This window comes from Scardinius erythrophthalmus, assembly GCF_964197995.2.
Source record: "Scardinius erythrophthalmus genome assembly, chromosome: 2".
Classification (NCBI taxonomy): Eukaryota; Metazoa; Chordata; class Actinopteri; order Cypriniformes; family Leuciscidae; genus Scardinius; species Scardinius erythrophthalmus.
In genome coordinates, this window is record NC_138222.1 from 625,876 (window position 1) to 643,060 (window position 17,185).

Below are 17,185 nucleotides of genomic sequence, written 5' to 3' on the forward strand. Positions count from 1 at the left end.
AATTCAATTGGAGTTAGACAACACGTGTCAGGACCTACTCATCGTCGTAATCATACTCTAGATCTAATATTATCACGCGGAATAGATGTGGATGCCGTTGAAATTCTGCAGCAGAGCGATGACATCTCAGATCATTATCTAGTCTCGTGTAATTTGCATTTAGCCAAGGCTGCAAAGCCGACTCCGTGTTACAAATATGTGAGACCTATCACTTCTGCTACTAAAGATTGCTTTATTAATAATCTTCCTAATCAGTTTCATCATCTCAGCATCCCAGATAGCTTAGAAGAACTAGATATTACAACAGAAACGTTTAACTCTCTCTTTTCCAGCACTTTAGACACAGTTGCTCCGTTGCGCTTAAAGAATATTAAAGAAAATAGTCCAACGCCGTGGTACAACGAGCACACTCGGGCCCTTAAGAGAGCAGCCAGAAAAATGGAGCGCAACTGGAAGAAAACAAAACTAGAGGTATTTCGCATTTCATGGAAAGAGAGCTCGATTACTTACAGAGAGGCTTTAAAAGCTGCTAGATCTGCTTATTTTTCAACCCTATTAGAAGAAAATAAACATAATCCTAGGTATTTATTTGAAACGGTGGCTAAACTAACGAAAAATAAAGCTTCAAGCACCGAAGTTTCCAAGCAACACAGCAGTAATGACTTTATGAACTTCTTCACTTATAAGATTGATAATATCAGGGACAAAATTATAACTATGCAACCGTCTACTACAGTATCGCATCAGGCAGTGCATTGTAGTCTCCCTGAGGAAAAATTTGATTCATTCGTTGCTATAGGAGAGGAAGAATTTACTAAACTCATTAAATCATCTAAATCTACAACATGTATGTTAGACCCTATACCGACTAAGCTACTGAAAGAAATACTTCCAGAGGTCATAGATCCTCTTCTTAATATCATTAATTCGTCTTTGTCTCTAGGATACGTACCAAAAAACTTTAAGCTGGCTATGATTAAACCGCTTGTTAAAAAAACGCAACTTGATCCTTCAGAATTAGTCAATTACAGGCCGATCTCGAATCTACCTTTTCTGTCAAAGATATTAGAAAAGGCGGTGTCTTCACAACTGTGTTCCTTTCTTGAAAGAAATGATATCTGCGAGGATTTCCAGTCCGGATTTAGACCGTACCATAGAACCGAAACAGCTCTCGTTAGAGTCACAAATGATTTGCTCTTATCATCCGATCGTGGTTGTATCTCGCTATTAGTGTTACTCGATCTTAGTGCTGCATTTGACACCATTGACCACAACGTTCTTTTAAATAGATTAGAACATTATGTTGGCATTACGGGAAATGCACTAGCATGGTTTAAATCACACTTATCTGACCGTTATCAGTTTGTAGCAGTAAATGATGAGATGTCTCATCGATCACAGGTTAAGTATGGCGTACCACAAGGCTCAGTACTAGGACCGCTGCTGTTCACTCTGTACATGCTACCCTTAGGAGATATCATTAGGAAACATGGCATTAGCTTTCACTGTTATGCTGACGATACTCAGCTCTATATTTCTTCAAAACCTAACGAAACTTATCAATTCACAAAATTAACGGAATGCATAGCGGATAGCCTATAAAAAATTGGATGACTTGTAATTTCCTACTTCTAAATTCTGAAAAAACAGAGTTTTTAATTATTGGACAAAAAACTTCCTCACGTAATAACCTAGAATACTGTCTAACACTCGATGGCTGCTCTGTTAAGTCTTTGTCGTCGGTCAGGAACCTGGGTGTGCTCTTTGATACCAATCTTTCATTTGAAAGCCATGTTTCTAGCATCTGTAAAACTGCATTTTTCCATCTTAAAAATATATCTAAATTACGCCATATGCTCTCATTGACAAATGCGGAACAATTAGTTCATGCGTTCATGAGCTCAAGGCTAGATTACTGTAATGCTCTACTGGGTGGTTGCCCTGCACGCTTAATAAACAAACTACAGCTGGTCCAAAACGCAGCAGCTCGAGTTCTTACCAGAACCAGGAAGTATGACCATATTAGCCCGGTTCTGTCAAAACTGCATTGGCTCCCTATTAAACATCGCATAAATTTTAAAACATTGCTGATTACTTACAAAGCACTGAATGGTTTAGCTCCGCAGTACTTGAGCGAGCTCTTAACGCATTATAGTCCGTCACGTCTATTACGATCTCAAAACTCCGGCCAGTTGATTATACCTAGAATATCAAAATCGACTGCTGGCGGCAGATCCTTCTCCTATTTAGCACCAAAACTCTGGAACAGTCTTCCTACCATTGTCCGGGAAGCAGACACACTCTGTCAGTTCAAAGCCAGATTAAAGACACATCTCTTTGACCTAGCTTTCACATAATACATTATAGACTTCTATAATTTAATGTTATGCTGCATATAGTAGGTCAGCCGGAACCGGGACAGGGCTCGCAAAATCGCCTGCCCGACGTCCCGGGGCTATTGTGTTTTCCAGTCGGGCTACCAAAATGCATAACCAGCCTGCCCGACGGGCTATCTGAAATAGTGTTCGCTTCAGTTTTGTTATTTAATCAGATTCAGCGCGTTCTTCATCTTCAATCCGCAGCGGCGCAGAGCAGAGCCAGAGAGCGCACGTCAGAAAGGGGTGTGTGTGTGTGTGTGTGTGTGTGTGTGTGTGTGTGTTAATTTGAGTCTCATTGGTCTGTCAATGTCAGAATATTTGAGATGAACAATCAAATCAAAGTAGGCGGGCTTTATGTTCACAAGAAGCTGCAGAGCGCGAATTTGAGCAGAGCGACTCGACGCTTCAGTTTACGGCCAAGTGCGAGATAAGATGTAAGTAGCTAAACTAAACATTTCATATTTGACAGCTTTTTTAGGTCATAAATGTAAAACGAATGACAAAATTAATCAGACAAATGAATATACTTTTGTCGAATCTCGCCATTTTGAACTGAAAATAGGCCTATGTAACGTGACTAATAATTAGTTTACTGTCATTGTGAGGGGACATTAGCATTAACAAATCCGTTTTCATGTTAGGCACAAGATTAATACTGAATGTGTACATGTTGAGAATTAATATGCAATTTGTAGCCTTCAGTAAATTAAAAAACTTCAGCTTTAGGAGGGGAAGAGACAGGGCAAGATGAGGAGACTGAGAGAAAAAGAAAGAGTGATGGATAAGAAGTGAGAGCAGGTATTGACACAATCTACTGCCCACTGACATTGTTTTAAAGCTATTTCTTATCCTTTTTGGCCTTCAAACGTCTTGAAATGGACATATCAGAGAAATAAAAAATTTGAACCCCCTAATAACCTTAAATGTAGGACCTATTTGATTATAAAGCCCTTTATTAGGAATAAGATCAATAATGAATGTGTACATACTGTGAATGAATTTAATAAACTTAGTTAGGCTACCTAGCTTTCCTAGTAGCTTTCAGTAAATTAATGCGTCTGAGAAAATGATTCATAAATCAACCTATCAGTTGACCCTAAGTTTACTTCACTGACAGACAAAAATGAAAATATATCAGTATATACCTAATATATACCTATATCAGTCAAAGCTCAGCTTTAGGAGGGGAAGAGACAGAGCAAGAGAAAAACAAAGAGAATAGGAGTGTGATGCTGATGAGGAGAGAAAAATAATCAGCTGCCCTCTTACATAGATTTAAAGCTATTGTTATCCAATTTTTTTGGCCCTCAAAACATCTTAAAATGCACATATGTAGATCAGAGAAATCAACATTTTCTCGGGGGTGCCCCTGAACCCCCCTCACTAGCCTACCTCACATTCGGGACCTCCGTGATGATAAAACCCTGCCATCTGCATGTTAATGAAACTTAATAGTGAGCATTAGACCCTAAACTAAAGTGTTACTTTTTTATTTTATCATACCCTCATTGGGGGCTGAGCCACAGACTGATTCATGTTCCATACTGGCCACACACCTTTCAGTTCAGTTAGAACCAGATGCATATTTGTTGATATTTTGTGTTTTGAAAAAGTTTTTGATTCATTGTTTTGACTCCTAACCAATATTCTAGATTAATAAAATTTACTTTTTATCTGGGCTAGTCAAATTCATTTCGGGCTACCAAAATCTGAAGAGTGCCTGCCCGAAGGGCTACCAGCGATTTTGAAATTTTGCGAGCCCTGTGGGAACACTTCCCAAAAATCCTGATGTACTCGTTACATCATGAGAAGAATGGCATCTACGCTAATTTTAGTGTCTGTGTTTATCCCGAGGTTTTCCTGCAGCCTGCCGGATCCAGGCCGTATCCAGATCTGATGAAGGACCTTCACCTGGACCGATGACAACGCAGTGCTGAAGTGCCAACTAGTCTCTCCCTATGGAGGATCCCACTACCACTCTACAGATAAGGCGTTGTCGGGAAAATTTGTCTCGCGGTCCTACCCCAAAGCAACAAATAAAATAAAATTCCTTATCAAATTTATAAGGAAAGACAAGTATTTTGTTTAGGCTTGGCTTGTAGGGAATTCCAAACCCGCGTATTTTCAAACGCACATAACTATAGAACCCATTCTAAATGCGCATGTGAACGCCATCAGCGTTTCTCACAGGTTCGCGTTTAAAGTCTGTGTAGAGAGAATGGTGTCGTCTTAGCGGCCCCTAATTTAATAACAAATGATCATTGCGACGGAACCGAATCAATTAAAACTAACTTTAGATGGAAATAACTTAACTCTGCTGTAAAGCCGAAACAATCTCTGTTACCTTAAATTATACGCTTATCTCTGTAAAGCTGCTTTGAGACAATCTACATTGTTAAAAGCGCTATATAAATGAAGATGACTTGACTTGACTTAAGAAATAAAAGTTTATAGATCTTTGAAAAGGTGCATTATTATGCCATTATCATTATATTAGATGAAAATGGTCTTGAACGACAATATTATCGTTTATCGCAACAATTTATCATCCAGCAAAATTTGTTATCGTGACAGGCCTAACTGTGAGTTTGTAGTACAGCGGCTCTCTCTGGATCAGAACACAGATCTGGACGTGCGCTGTGATCGTGAGCGATTAGCAGCCGATAGCGATCGCCACACTCTCTGTTTAATAGCAGAGATGCAGCAATATGAAAACTTTGCCTGATATGATAATTCTTTATATTCGAAGCCGATAACCTTAAATGCAAATTTTTATATCGTTTTTGAGAGCCTGATTACAAAAACAAAAGTCTCATTAAAAGCCAAACACACGATTATAATGTTCTCATGATAATGTTATGTAGCCGATATGACAGATGTTGCACTTTACTGTATTTTATTTTAAGTGATATTATATTATTATTTATTTCACATATGGGGTCACATATTTCAATCAATTCATAACCATCATGTTGAACAGTGCGCATCTGAAGCGTCTCAGCTGAAGGAGATACATTATTTATCAGCTTTAATATATCGGACAAATTCTCACATCAGACTGATAACGATAACATTAAAAATGAATATATATCGACGGGGTCGAAAGTGACAATGTGCGACTTATGTTCAAACTGAAATTATACTTTAGTAGTTACATTTGTACAAAATACCTCCTGATATTGATCGATCACACTTACGAGTTCTTGACCACAGCAAAAAATAAAAAAATCTAAAATAAAAATAATTATATATATATATATATATATATATATATATATATATATACACGAGGAAAATAAGTATTTGAACATCCTGCTATTTTGCAAGTTCTCCCACTTAGAAATCATGGAGCTGATAGACAGGTGTTCAAATACTTATTTGCAGCTGTATCATACAAATAAATAGTTAAAAAATCATACATTGTGATTTCTGGATTTTTTTCTTTTTTAGATTATGTCTCTCACAGTGGACATGCACCTACGATGACAATTTCAGACCCCTCCATTATTTCTAAGTGGGGGCACATGGAACAAGGCTTTAAATGGGGCTGTGTTTTTCCTGGCTCAAAATGAGGCGGAGGTGGTAAAATCCTAATAATGTTTTTTTAATAATAAGATAATTAAATGTGTATTTTTTTGTAGATCATCATATAGCCTTCTGTGTTTCCCACAGTATTTTTGTGGGTTGAGCTCGCTACCTCTACCTCTCTCTCTCTATATTATCTATCTATCTATCTATCTATATATCTATATATATCTATATATATATCTGACAACATGATCTCTTAAGTTTTTCTGAATAATGGCACTTTCGCCCCTTCTCTCCTCCTACTCAGTTTATGTGTGTGCGTACATACATACATACTTACATCTAAAAAGACCATTAATAATTTAATATTCACGCAAAATAATGGGACTCAAACCTCTTAGCTTTGAAACGCCTTTTTCTGAAACTTCAAAATAGTATGACGTGACGTTCCTTCGTTTGATGAAGTCACGTGACGGAGTTTGACACGCGTTTAGGGCCACTGATTCACAACGAAAGATTCGTAAATGATTCGAAGCTTCACGAACTCCAGCATCGGCAGTAAAGACGCCCAGGCTAACGTCTGCTCAGAGTTCACCACAACCAGAACTACAGATAAATACACCACAGGAAAACATCGGGTGAATAGAGATACACGAGTTAACTCGGCTAAATGAATCAGATAGATACACACACGGTTACACAGGTAAGGTAACCTCAGGTAACTCAGGTGTATAAACAGGTAACCGGGGAACTGAACTCGTGCTTTCCTCAGAATCAACACGCGCAGTCACTGTAGAATACAGTGTAAACGTACATTATAAAACTAACGAATGAAACATTAAACACTGCCAGTTCTCACAAACAAATCTGATTAAACACCATATTTCATTTAGCGAGGAAACACTTAAACATCATATCAAAAATAACCGCCAAATGTAGAAATAGATTAAATCGCTTTATTACCTGATAAACCTTTATATCACCGGTGTGCACTGATCAGCGCGAGCACGGTAAGGTGGGCGATGGCGGGAAACTGCGGCTCTAAGAAGACTGGCATGTGAACGAGCCAATCGTGGAGTCTCGTTACGATTCCGTCACACGCTATTGGACGATGTGAAGCGCGAGGGCGGGACCTGCGTGAACCAGCAGGTGCGGCGGATCAGGTGTGATGAGGACTGGGTTCAGGGTCATTTACTAAAAAGGAAAAGGGTTTTTTTTTTTTTTTTTTTTGGCGTAGGCCTACACACGCGACGATGCCGTTCACATATCCGCGGAAACGAAGCGCGGTATTTTTCTGCCAGGCCAGTAGGTGGCGATGTGATACCAGTGTAAAGAAACACTGGTAGGCCTACGCGACTACTTTAACATATATATATATTTTTTTTTTGGTAATATATGAAAAACGTAAATATATGAAAGGACTCACATATAGAAACATATTTAATTGCTTTCTTATTATTTGAATGAGAAATAATCTTCATATATATTTGAATTTCTTTTTCAAGAACCAAAAACTATGGTCGCGTTTTACTAGGCCTACTTACATTATGAAAAAGAAGTTTAGCAAAAAAATGAAATGAAATTCATACTAGAGGTTTCTTTTTTTTTCTTCTTTTTTTTTTTTGAGGGTATATTAGTAAAGCCAAAAACCAAAACCAAAACCAATGTAGGCCTATTGCAAAATGAACAGTTCAAATCATTACACTTTTTAAATTCAACAAAAAAATGATCTTTGTAAGACTTTGAAGGTTATTTATTTAACTTAATTTACCAATAAATAAGTGTCTGGTACAGTCCGATGTCCTCCCATACTAATAACCCTATAAACAACACAGTTTGTGCCAGTCCGAATCCACCGGATCCACGTCTCCTGAGATCTTCACCTGAGCATCGACTCACTCGACGATCCTTTGATATGAGCTGGGGAACAATAGTCTGCTTGGGGAAGGGGAGAAGAGCTAGCCGGGCTTGCGTCCTGACTGTGTTAACTCAAAATGCCAAAATAAATGTTAATGATATTCACATTTATCTCATTTTTTTTTAGATATGTTTCGTCCATATCTAAAATGGATCTATGATGAATGATCAACAATACAAGGAAGAGTCTCGTGCTCTATCTGAGCTAGTCGGGCTAGCCGTAACGCTTTTAAAGACCTCCAGAGCTCCTCAAATACACAGCATTTTTAACCACAAACTGCAAAATAATTCAGAAGCTCTCATAGGCAGAAGGAAAGGAACCAGGTTCTCCCTCGACAATACTCTAGTGTGATGTAATGAACTTGACAAACAAATTCAAAGTGAAAGTAAAACCTGAGATGATGTCTTAAAAGTGAGGTGAATTCCAGACAGGACAACATCTTCTAAATATGAAAATCATGAAAAACATATATCCATACATTCCATACATCGGAAACCATGAAGATGATATAAAAAGTATCTTTATATAAATACACCTCTACATAATGATTTCACTTTATGAAACTGTAAAAACAATTTGCAAGCTCTTTTTAGAGTTTGGATGATGTGGTGGTCTCTATAAACTGATTTATGGAAAAGATAAGTGATCCTTTTCATACACTAAAATAAATGAATCATATTGGGTAAACTATTCCTTTAAGGACATGCGTAATACAAATGCTGAGAAGTTGATGCAGATGCAGAATCCTAGGGTGTTTCTATAAGGGGAATCCTGTGGGCTGAGAGAAAGTGAAAGCAAGTTCCAGTGAGAGTATATAAGCAGTTTGAGCCAGCAGCGAGACACGGGCGTGGAGACTGCTGAAGACATGGGCAGGATCTACAGCCATTTCACGGGTCTGGTAAGACTACATTTTCATCTCAAACTAGATTCTTTGCATTGGATTTAACTATGGTAAAATGTAGAACAGAGCTGAGAGCATCATCAGAATAGCTACACATATTAACACTTACAAAATGAAGTGGTAACCTTGGTTTATACGGTTTATGTGGTGGTAACATTTACAAATACTGGTTTGAATTACAGTTTTTAAAAATGTATAATATGACAAAAGTCATAAAAAAATCATTGAATATAAAATAAAGTACATGACAGTGTTTCTCAAGTGGGTAGTGGAGTTTCCAGTTAAAGAAACGACAACAAACGTAATTCTGAGAGACTTTTATTGTGAAGGGCTTGCGTGAACGCTTTTGTCAGACCCAGTTTAAAGGGATAGTTCACCCGAAAACAAAAATTCTGTCATCATTCTGCACTTCATGCAGCATATGAAATAGAGCGGCGCGGCCGGTCTATAAACATATAACAGTACAAACAGTAGGGCCGGCGGAGCGAGCCCATACAGTACATAAGCACTCATAAGGGTAGGAGAAAACGACATAGTCGGTCTCACATGAAGAGAAAAATTCCCGCGCGGCAGAGAATAATGCGGGCGGCCAGCAGCGCGGGCCAGCACCGACAACAGCGCGTAACGGGAAATAGGAAACAGAGCGGATCAGCCGGTCTGAGTCAAACACTTCACCCTGAGTAGTTACCAGAATAGCGCCAGCATATGAACGTAGTCTGCACACGGGAGCTGGGCAGAGCATACATGTCACTTATACTGACAATATTTTTGCCTGTAGGGCAGGAACTTCCAGGTTATAAAACCTCACGAATGTTGACGGGGAGGCCCAGCTCGCCGCCATACAAATGTCGTGGATAGAAATTCCGCTGGACCAGGCCCACGACGAGGCCATGCCTCTAGTGGAGTGGGCTCTGATGCCCAGAGGGCACTGCAGGTGTTTGGAGGCATAAGCTGCTGCTATCGCGTCCACTATCCACCTGGACAAGCTCTGCTTCGAGGCGGCAAGACCCTTGGTGCGTCCGCCGAAGGAAACAAAGAGCTGCTTTGAACGCCTGAAAGCGGCGGAGCGCGTGATGTAAACTCTCAGCGCCCGGACAGGGCATAGGAGGTTATCACTGTCCCCACTGTCGGATGCTGGCAGAGCCGAGAGGGAAATAGCTTGTGCCCTAAACGGGGTTCCAATCGCTTTGGGGATGTAACCGTGCCTCGGTCTGAGAATGACTTTCGAGTCATTCGGCCCGAACTCGAGACATGCAGGGCTAACAGATAGCGCGTGCAAATCACCCACTCGTTTGACTGAAGACAGAGCTATCAGAAAAACGGTTTTAAGCGACAGATACTTTAGATCCGCGGATTCAAGCGGTTCAAAGGGAAAAGCCTTTAGGGCCGCCAGGACCAAGGACAGATCCCACGAGGGAACCGAGGGGGGCCGCGGGGGGATTCATCCGTCTAGCTCCTCTGAGGAAGCGGATAATGAGCTCATTCCTTCCCATTGCCCGGCCGCGCGTCGTCTCAGCGAACGCTGTAATAGCGGCCACATATACTTTGAGCGTGGAAGGGGATCTGCCCTTTTCCAACAGCTCTTGTAAGAAGGAGAGCACCCGCGGGACCCCGCATGCGCGCGGATCCAGGTTTTGAGTAGCGCACCATTTAGAAAACACAGACCATTTAGACGCGTAGAGCCGTCTCGTGGAGGGGGCTCTCGACTGTGTGATCGTGTTCACGACCCCTTCTGACAGGTCAACGGGTATCCGTTGATCACCCATGCATGCAGCGACCAGCGCTCTGGATGGGGATGCCAGATCGATCCAGCGGCTTGGGAGAGGAGATCCTTTCTCACCGGGATCGGCCACGGGGGTGAGTGCGACAGCCTCACTAGCTCTGGGTACCAAGTTTGGTTTTCCCATCGCGGGGCTATAAGCAGCACTGAGTGGTGCGTTTCTCTGATCCTCGAAATGACCTGTGGCAACAGGGAGATCGGAGGAAAAGCATACAGCGGGAGGCTGGGCCATGTCTGGGACAGCGCGTCCTCGCTCTTCAAATAAAACTTCAGGCATTGAGCATTGTCTTTCGACGCAAAGAGGTCGATTTCCGCTCTGCCGAATAGGCGCCAGAGAAACTGGACTGTCTGGAGGTGCAGAGACCATTCTCCCGGGGGAATGTTGTCCCTGGACAGTCTGTCTGGACCGACATTCAGGTGGCCCGGTACGTGCGCGGCTTTCAGCGAGCGCAGCGAGCGGTAAGCCCACACGAGAAGGCGTTCTGTCAGCCTGCACAGATTCCTGGATCTGACACCGCCCTGTCGGTTCACATAGGATACCACGGACATGGTGTCCGAGCGGACTAGCACATGGTGATCCCGTATGAATGGGAGGAAGCGCCTGAGCGCGTTCTCGACCGCTATCATCTCCAAACAGTTTATGTGGAGGCATTTTTCCCGGTCTGACCACAGGCCAAAAGCCGGTTTGCCCTCGAACAGAGCGCCCCAGCCTGAGGTGGAAGCGTCCGTCGAGACAATTTTGCGGTGTGAGATAGCTCCCATTGTCACTCCCCGCTGGTACCAGTCGGCCGCTAACCAGGGCTTCAGAGCTGAAATGCAGCTCTGAGTCACTCTGATGCGAATACCGCCGGAAGCCCATGCTCTGTGAGGCACTCGGGCATTCAGCCAGCATTGTAGCGGGCGCATTCGTAAAAGACCCAGCCGAAGCACTGCTGCGGCTGAGGCCATACAACCCAGTAGCCTCTGAAATGTTTTGAGAGGTACGGTGCTGCCCGGCCGGAGGGACGCGGCCAGGCGTCGAATGCAGCGCGCGCGCTGTGTCGACAGGCGGGCCGTGTACTGATATACCTGACCGTCGAAGGCGAATCTCAAGAATGGCCTGTGACGGGGTATTATCAGGATCTGAAAAGCACGCATCTTTTAGATCGAGAGATATAAACCAGTCCCTCGGGCGAATTTGCGCGAGAATTTGTCTGGTTGTGAGCATTTTGAACGGTCTTCTCATAAGAGCCTCGTTCAAACGTCTCAGATCCAAAATTGGTCTGAGTGCTCCGTCCTTCTTGGGAACGAGGAAATAACGGCTGTAAAAGCCTGACTCGCTCATGGAAGGGGAAACCGGTTCCATAGCCCTTTTGCACAGAAGTGTAGCTATTTCTGCTCGAAGTAGATGTGCTACTTCCCCATTCACTCTGGTCTCGATACGCGCTTGAAAGCGCGGAGGGCGGCGAGCGAACTGCAGAGTATAGCCCTGTTTTACTGTGCTTAGCACCCGTTCTGATGCGCCTGGAATAGTTTCCCACGCTTTTGCGTGTGCAGCCAGGGGCAGAATGGCCTCCGGGCTCCGATCGCCGCGCATCGCGGGCTCGAGAGCTCGAAACGGAGGGGCGGGCGCGGCGCGCGTGCTCTTGGTGCTTAGATACGGCAGATCGCACGCAGCGATAGCTGGCCGTTTTACACACAGTGTCCCGGTGGCTTTAGACGGGGAACATAAAGTGTGAGGCGCGACGCGCGATGGCGGCGTCGGGGCGAAAATGTTCGTTAGTATGTGTGAGCGCTCGAGGGCGGGCACAGGAGTTACATTCAGGGGCGGGCGTGGCGCGCGCGCTCTTGGTGGTTAGATACGGCGGATCGCACGTAGCGATAGCTGGCCATTTTACACACAGTGTCCCGGTGGCTTTGGACGGGGAACATATAGTGTGAGGCGCGAAAATGTATGTGTGAGCGCTCGAGGGCGGGCACAGTACTCACAATTAAAACATGACCGGTCGTGCGAGGCCGTGTGACAGAGCGGGCAGTGAGTAGGTGTGGGCACGGAGAAGTGGACACGTGACCTACTTTTAACACTAAAGCGGCTTTTGCCTGCTTCATGAGAGTGGGCTCTGTGAGAGACACGGGATGTATAGTGCTTGTGTACAGGGGTGAGCACAGAACGTGGGCACATTCACTGTACTAGAAACACATACGGCGTTAGCCGTGCAACCAGACATTATGCTCTTTTGACATTTTTCTGGGTTGCCGTGAGAACGGTGGATGCGCGCAGGCGAGCGGGTAGATACCGGCTCGTAGACTGCGGGGTAAACAGCTGCAGTAGCCGTGGCAACGGGGACTGACAGAGCGTTAAGCTTCGACGGTGGTCCAGCCGCAGGGCTGCGGGATTTAACCGTCTTTTCTTCTCTCGTGTTTAGACGCTCAAAAAATACTCGAGCACCCTGAGAAGGTGTGGTGCGAGGGGCGGGTTCGCTTTCTGTAAGTAAGAAAGACTGGCCGCGAGCTCGGAGAAGCAAGCAGCATAAATTTTGTTTTCCCAGAGAGCTGGGATCGAACGCGGGTCTCTCGCATGAAAGCGTATGATTCTGCCACTGAGCCACTGGGGAATCACATAGGCTTTCAGTTAGCGCGAGCATATAAAAAGCGACCTCATGTGTCGCGTCGGCGTTCGTTTGCAGGCGAGCGTGTGTTTAAAACAGGCTCGTTTACTGCAATAGTAATATTTCCAGTCGCCTGAACTTAAGAGGGGACTGAGAAATGTGTGAGGATTGGCGGTTGTCCAGCCGTAGCGAGACTAACACACTCTCTTCTCTTTTCGCCGGTGAGTGAGGCGCGGACGCTGAACGCTGCTCGTGACCGTCCGCTTTGTCATCCCTTGAACGGCGCAATCTGCGCGGCCCAACGAGGGAGAGAGCGGGCTTGTTTTCTGTATGTAAGAAAAACTGGCCGCGAGCTCGGAGAAGCGAACAGCATAAACTTTAACTGCCGCGAGAGCGGGGACCGAACCCCGGTCTCTAGCTTGACAGTCTAGGATTCCGCCACTGAGCCACAGGGGAGAATACATTAGTATCATGTCTTGTGACGGCGTTTGCTTGCAGGCGAGCGTGTATTTATAACAGGCTCGTATACTGCAATAGTAACAATTCCAGTCGCCTGAACTTAAGAGGGGACTGAGAAATGTGTGAGAATGGAGGTTATAGTCCAGGCCACGGCGGGACGAAAACACTCTGTTCCCCTTTCACCAGTGACGCGCGAGGACGGAGTAGCTTTCTTGTAACGTAAAGAGAGCTCAGACCGTCCGCTCCTGCCATCCCTTGTGAGCGGCGCAGTTTGCGCGGCTCGAACAGAGGGAGAGGAAACTCGCTCCGAGACCGTCCGCTTCTGCCATCCCTCGTGAGCGGCTCAGTTTGCGCGGCTCGAACAGAGGGAGAGGAAACTCGCTCCGAGACCGTCCGCTCCTGCCATCCCTCGTGAGCGGCGTATTGCACGGCTCGAACAGAGGGAGAGGAAACTCGCTCCGAGACCGTCCGCTTCTGCCATCCCTCGTGAGCGGCTCAGTTTGCGCGGCTCGAACAGAGGGAGAGGAAACTCGCTCCGAGACCGTCCGCTTCTGCCATCCCTTGTGAGCGGCGTATTGCACGGCTCGAACAGAGGGAGAGTACGGGTATCTATCACATTCGCCTCATCTCCTGACGCGGCGGCGGCGCGGGCAGAGCCGGCGGTTGAGCGGCCGGGAGGGAGAGGGCGAGAGAGAGCTCGAGGGAGAGGTTCCGGCGAGCTCCTCAGTCACAACAGTCTCCGGTGTTCGCTGCGAGCGGCGCTTCTTATTGCGCGGCCCGGCAGGGACAGGCGGAGCGACAACTTGGTTGAAAGCTTCAAGTCGAGCCCGCAGGGTCGACATTGAAAGCTCTTCGCACTCGGAGAGTGCGGTGGCGACGTGCCCGCGGCCCAGGTGGAGAGCGCAGAGAGGTGGCGGTCTCCGTTGCTGAGCGGGGCGCGGCACGAGCCGCAAAAACGAGGCGTTTTTACAAAAACGCCTCGTGCTCTTTTAGAGTACACACAGAAACAGTAATAATGTAAAGGATATGTCGCCGGATAGCGTAGCAGGCACGGATGGCTGAAGGCGGCGAAGACGGCCGGCTTCCTCAGGCGCTGTCCTAAGCTTGCTGGTCGCTGGTTTCAACGGCGGCGGCTCTCAAGATCCAGCGATGCGAAGAGCGTCGCTGAAGACAAGAAAATCAGAATTTTAGCCTGTGAGCGCTGAATATATATACGCTGGCCACGCCCATTCTGACGGTTAGAAGGGTGTGGAGGGCGCGAAGCGCCCTCATTGGTTGCCGCGTTCAGAGCGCTCACCGATAGGCTTAAGCAGTTGCAGCCGAGCAGCCAATGAGCACGCTTATACAGCCTGCCTAGGTCTGTCGGCTGCTGCACTGCGTTGACAATGAATACAAAATTAAGGATAATTTTTTGGCTTCAGATCTCGAAGAAAGAAGACTTTCCCGATGCGTAAGCTAACCTTACGCAATACGAGAGAACCTCTCGTAAAAGAACTCTGCACTCTCTTTTAGGGGTGGAACGGTACACAGAAGTCGCGGTTCGGTTCATACCTCGGTTCAGACATCACGGTTGGGTACAGTGAAGGGAAAAGCAAAACAAAAACGCAGAAGGCTTGTGCACGTCTCAGGCTGGACCACCAAAAGAAGAATAAATGTCTTAAGCCTTGTATTTTTTTAAATAAGTTTTATTAATAAAGTAAAGGCATAGAACCAGTTTATTTGTAGTGCACTGACAATAAATAGTTTTATATAATTAGTTCATTAATTCAATTAATAAAAATACCTTGATATGTTTGGTAATTGTACCTGAATTAATTGAAAATTAATCTGCTACATTTCAGATTAATATATTTGTTTTCCTTAAAAATGTAATTCACAGTAACTTAAACACTTTGCAGTTTGAATGATGTCCTGCATAAACTAAATGACGGAGTATGTTTTTATGTTTCCACTGTTCGATCGCGGCCGCACCACACACACACACACACACACACACACACACACACACACACACACACACACAAATATAAGTAAACACTTTACGACTTTTCGATCGCGCCCACACCTCTCTCTCAACATATTCCAGCATTGCAATCTTTACACCGCAGCCTGCTTCAGAGCTAAGGCGGAGCTACAGATTAGGTGTCCCTAAGAATCCGCGTATCTAACAGTAGTTCCGCATTACATTAATTAAATTGCACGCAAGTTTTATTTATTTTTATACAGTGTATTCTCCGTGTAAATGTATGCACCAAACTGTGACGCCCGTACCATGACGTACCGTCCATGACGACTTTTGGGGATTGCCTCATAGGGCCTGTTCAAGTAGTGGGGGCAGAGGGGCTGGGGGGCCAGTCAAAGGGGGGTGGCGGGCCTGAGTCGGCCCGCGGGCCTTAGTTTGGTGACCCCTGTTATAGATTATATCGAACCAGAGGTCTCAACCATTACCAGCAAAGCTGACCAACTTAACTACTAATGGTAACTTTGTATAATCATGCCGTAGTTTCCCCGCATAAACTTAGCAAAAATTTAGTTTGGTCAAACTTTCCTGTAGCTCTAACAGTAGTGGTGCTTGCAACGCCAAGGTCATGGGTTCAATTCCCAGGGAAAGCAAGAACTGATAAGAAGGTAAAAATGTGGACCTATGCTTTGGACAAAAGCATCTGCCAAATGCATTAATGTTACAACACTCTGTTGTTCTAAATGGAAAACCCATTATTAGCTTCTTGTGTCGATGTGTTAGTCGGATATCTGATATTTCAGTCGGTGTGCTGCAAATTAAGTATCCAGGTTTATAAACGGTTAGTTCCAATCCTTGATTCTGATTGGTCAATAGCTGTGCTTTATTCACGATAAAACACGGCTATGACCGCTTCACCCAACGGTTCACTGAGGCATTCGCTTTCAGAGCTTTAACACAATCATCATTCACAAGCCGACGACTGAGAAACAAATGACGATTTACATTTTTATTTACGTGATATGATGTACAATCCGCCAATGAAAACAAGTTAAAACATTAATACTGTGAGATCAGACGTATATATTTACGATTATGTTGATGATTAAAAGGGCAGAGATGAGAGTCACAGACAGACTCGGGATGATGATCTTGTGCTTCAAGCGGCCCAAAACACCATCTGTACCAAAGCCTCCCCTCGACCCTCACTGATGCCGATCTCATTAAAGCCTCTTTCAGACTGTTTGCTGAACACACAGAGGACACCATCACACTTTTACTCTCTTTTACAGTAAAACTTTCCATCAAATTTACCCGCAGCTTCTCCCCGTGGCTGATGCTCGCCTCGGATTTGATCTGATAGAGTCAAAAGAAACATTTCCTCTTCGCGTATTTTAGTCTCTAATGAAAGCCCAGAACCTCTGCTTGCTGTTCACTTTGTTTTGACTGCGAAAAACTATTTAATCGCTCCAGTTTTGGCCCAAATGTAAGAGAAGAAAACACAAGAGTCCGCGGCTCGTGGACGCGCACAGACAGCGAGCGCGCGGGTTGAGTCTACGAGGTTCTCATGTGTTGTTTAAAGGCGCAGCGCCGCTCGTGCGCTCCTCATTCACTGCTGACAGCAGACCGTGTGTGAAAGCTGCAGATTATCCGATCGGAGAGAGAGAGAGATT

At 44.8% G+C, this 17,185-nt stretch overlaps 1 protein-coding gene across 1 annotated transcript in view; it reads right to left on the bottom strand.

Moving 5' to 3' along the window:
• Nucleotides 1–6,986, bottom strand: part of LOC308687053 (ELAV-like protein 2) — a 48,876-nt gene extending 41,890 nt beyond the window's left edge. The window contains exon 1 of the mRNA XM_081359272.1: nt 6,870–6,986. The gene's annotated coding sequence lies outside the window, so the exon portion shown is untranslated. The remainder of the gene's footprint in view (nt 1–6,869) is intronic.
• Between the last annotated feature and the right edge of the window lie 10,199 nt (nt 6,987–17,185).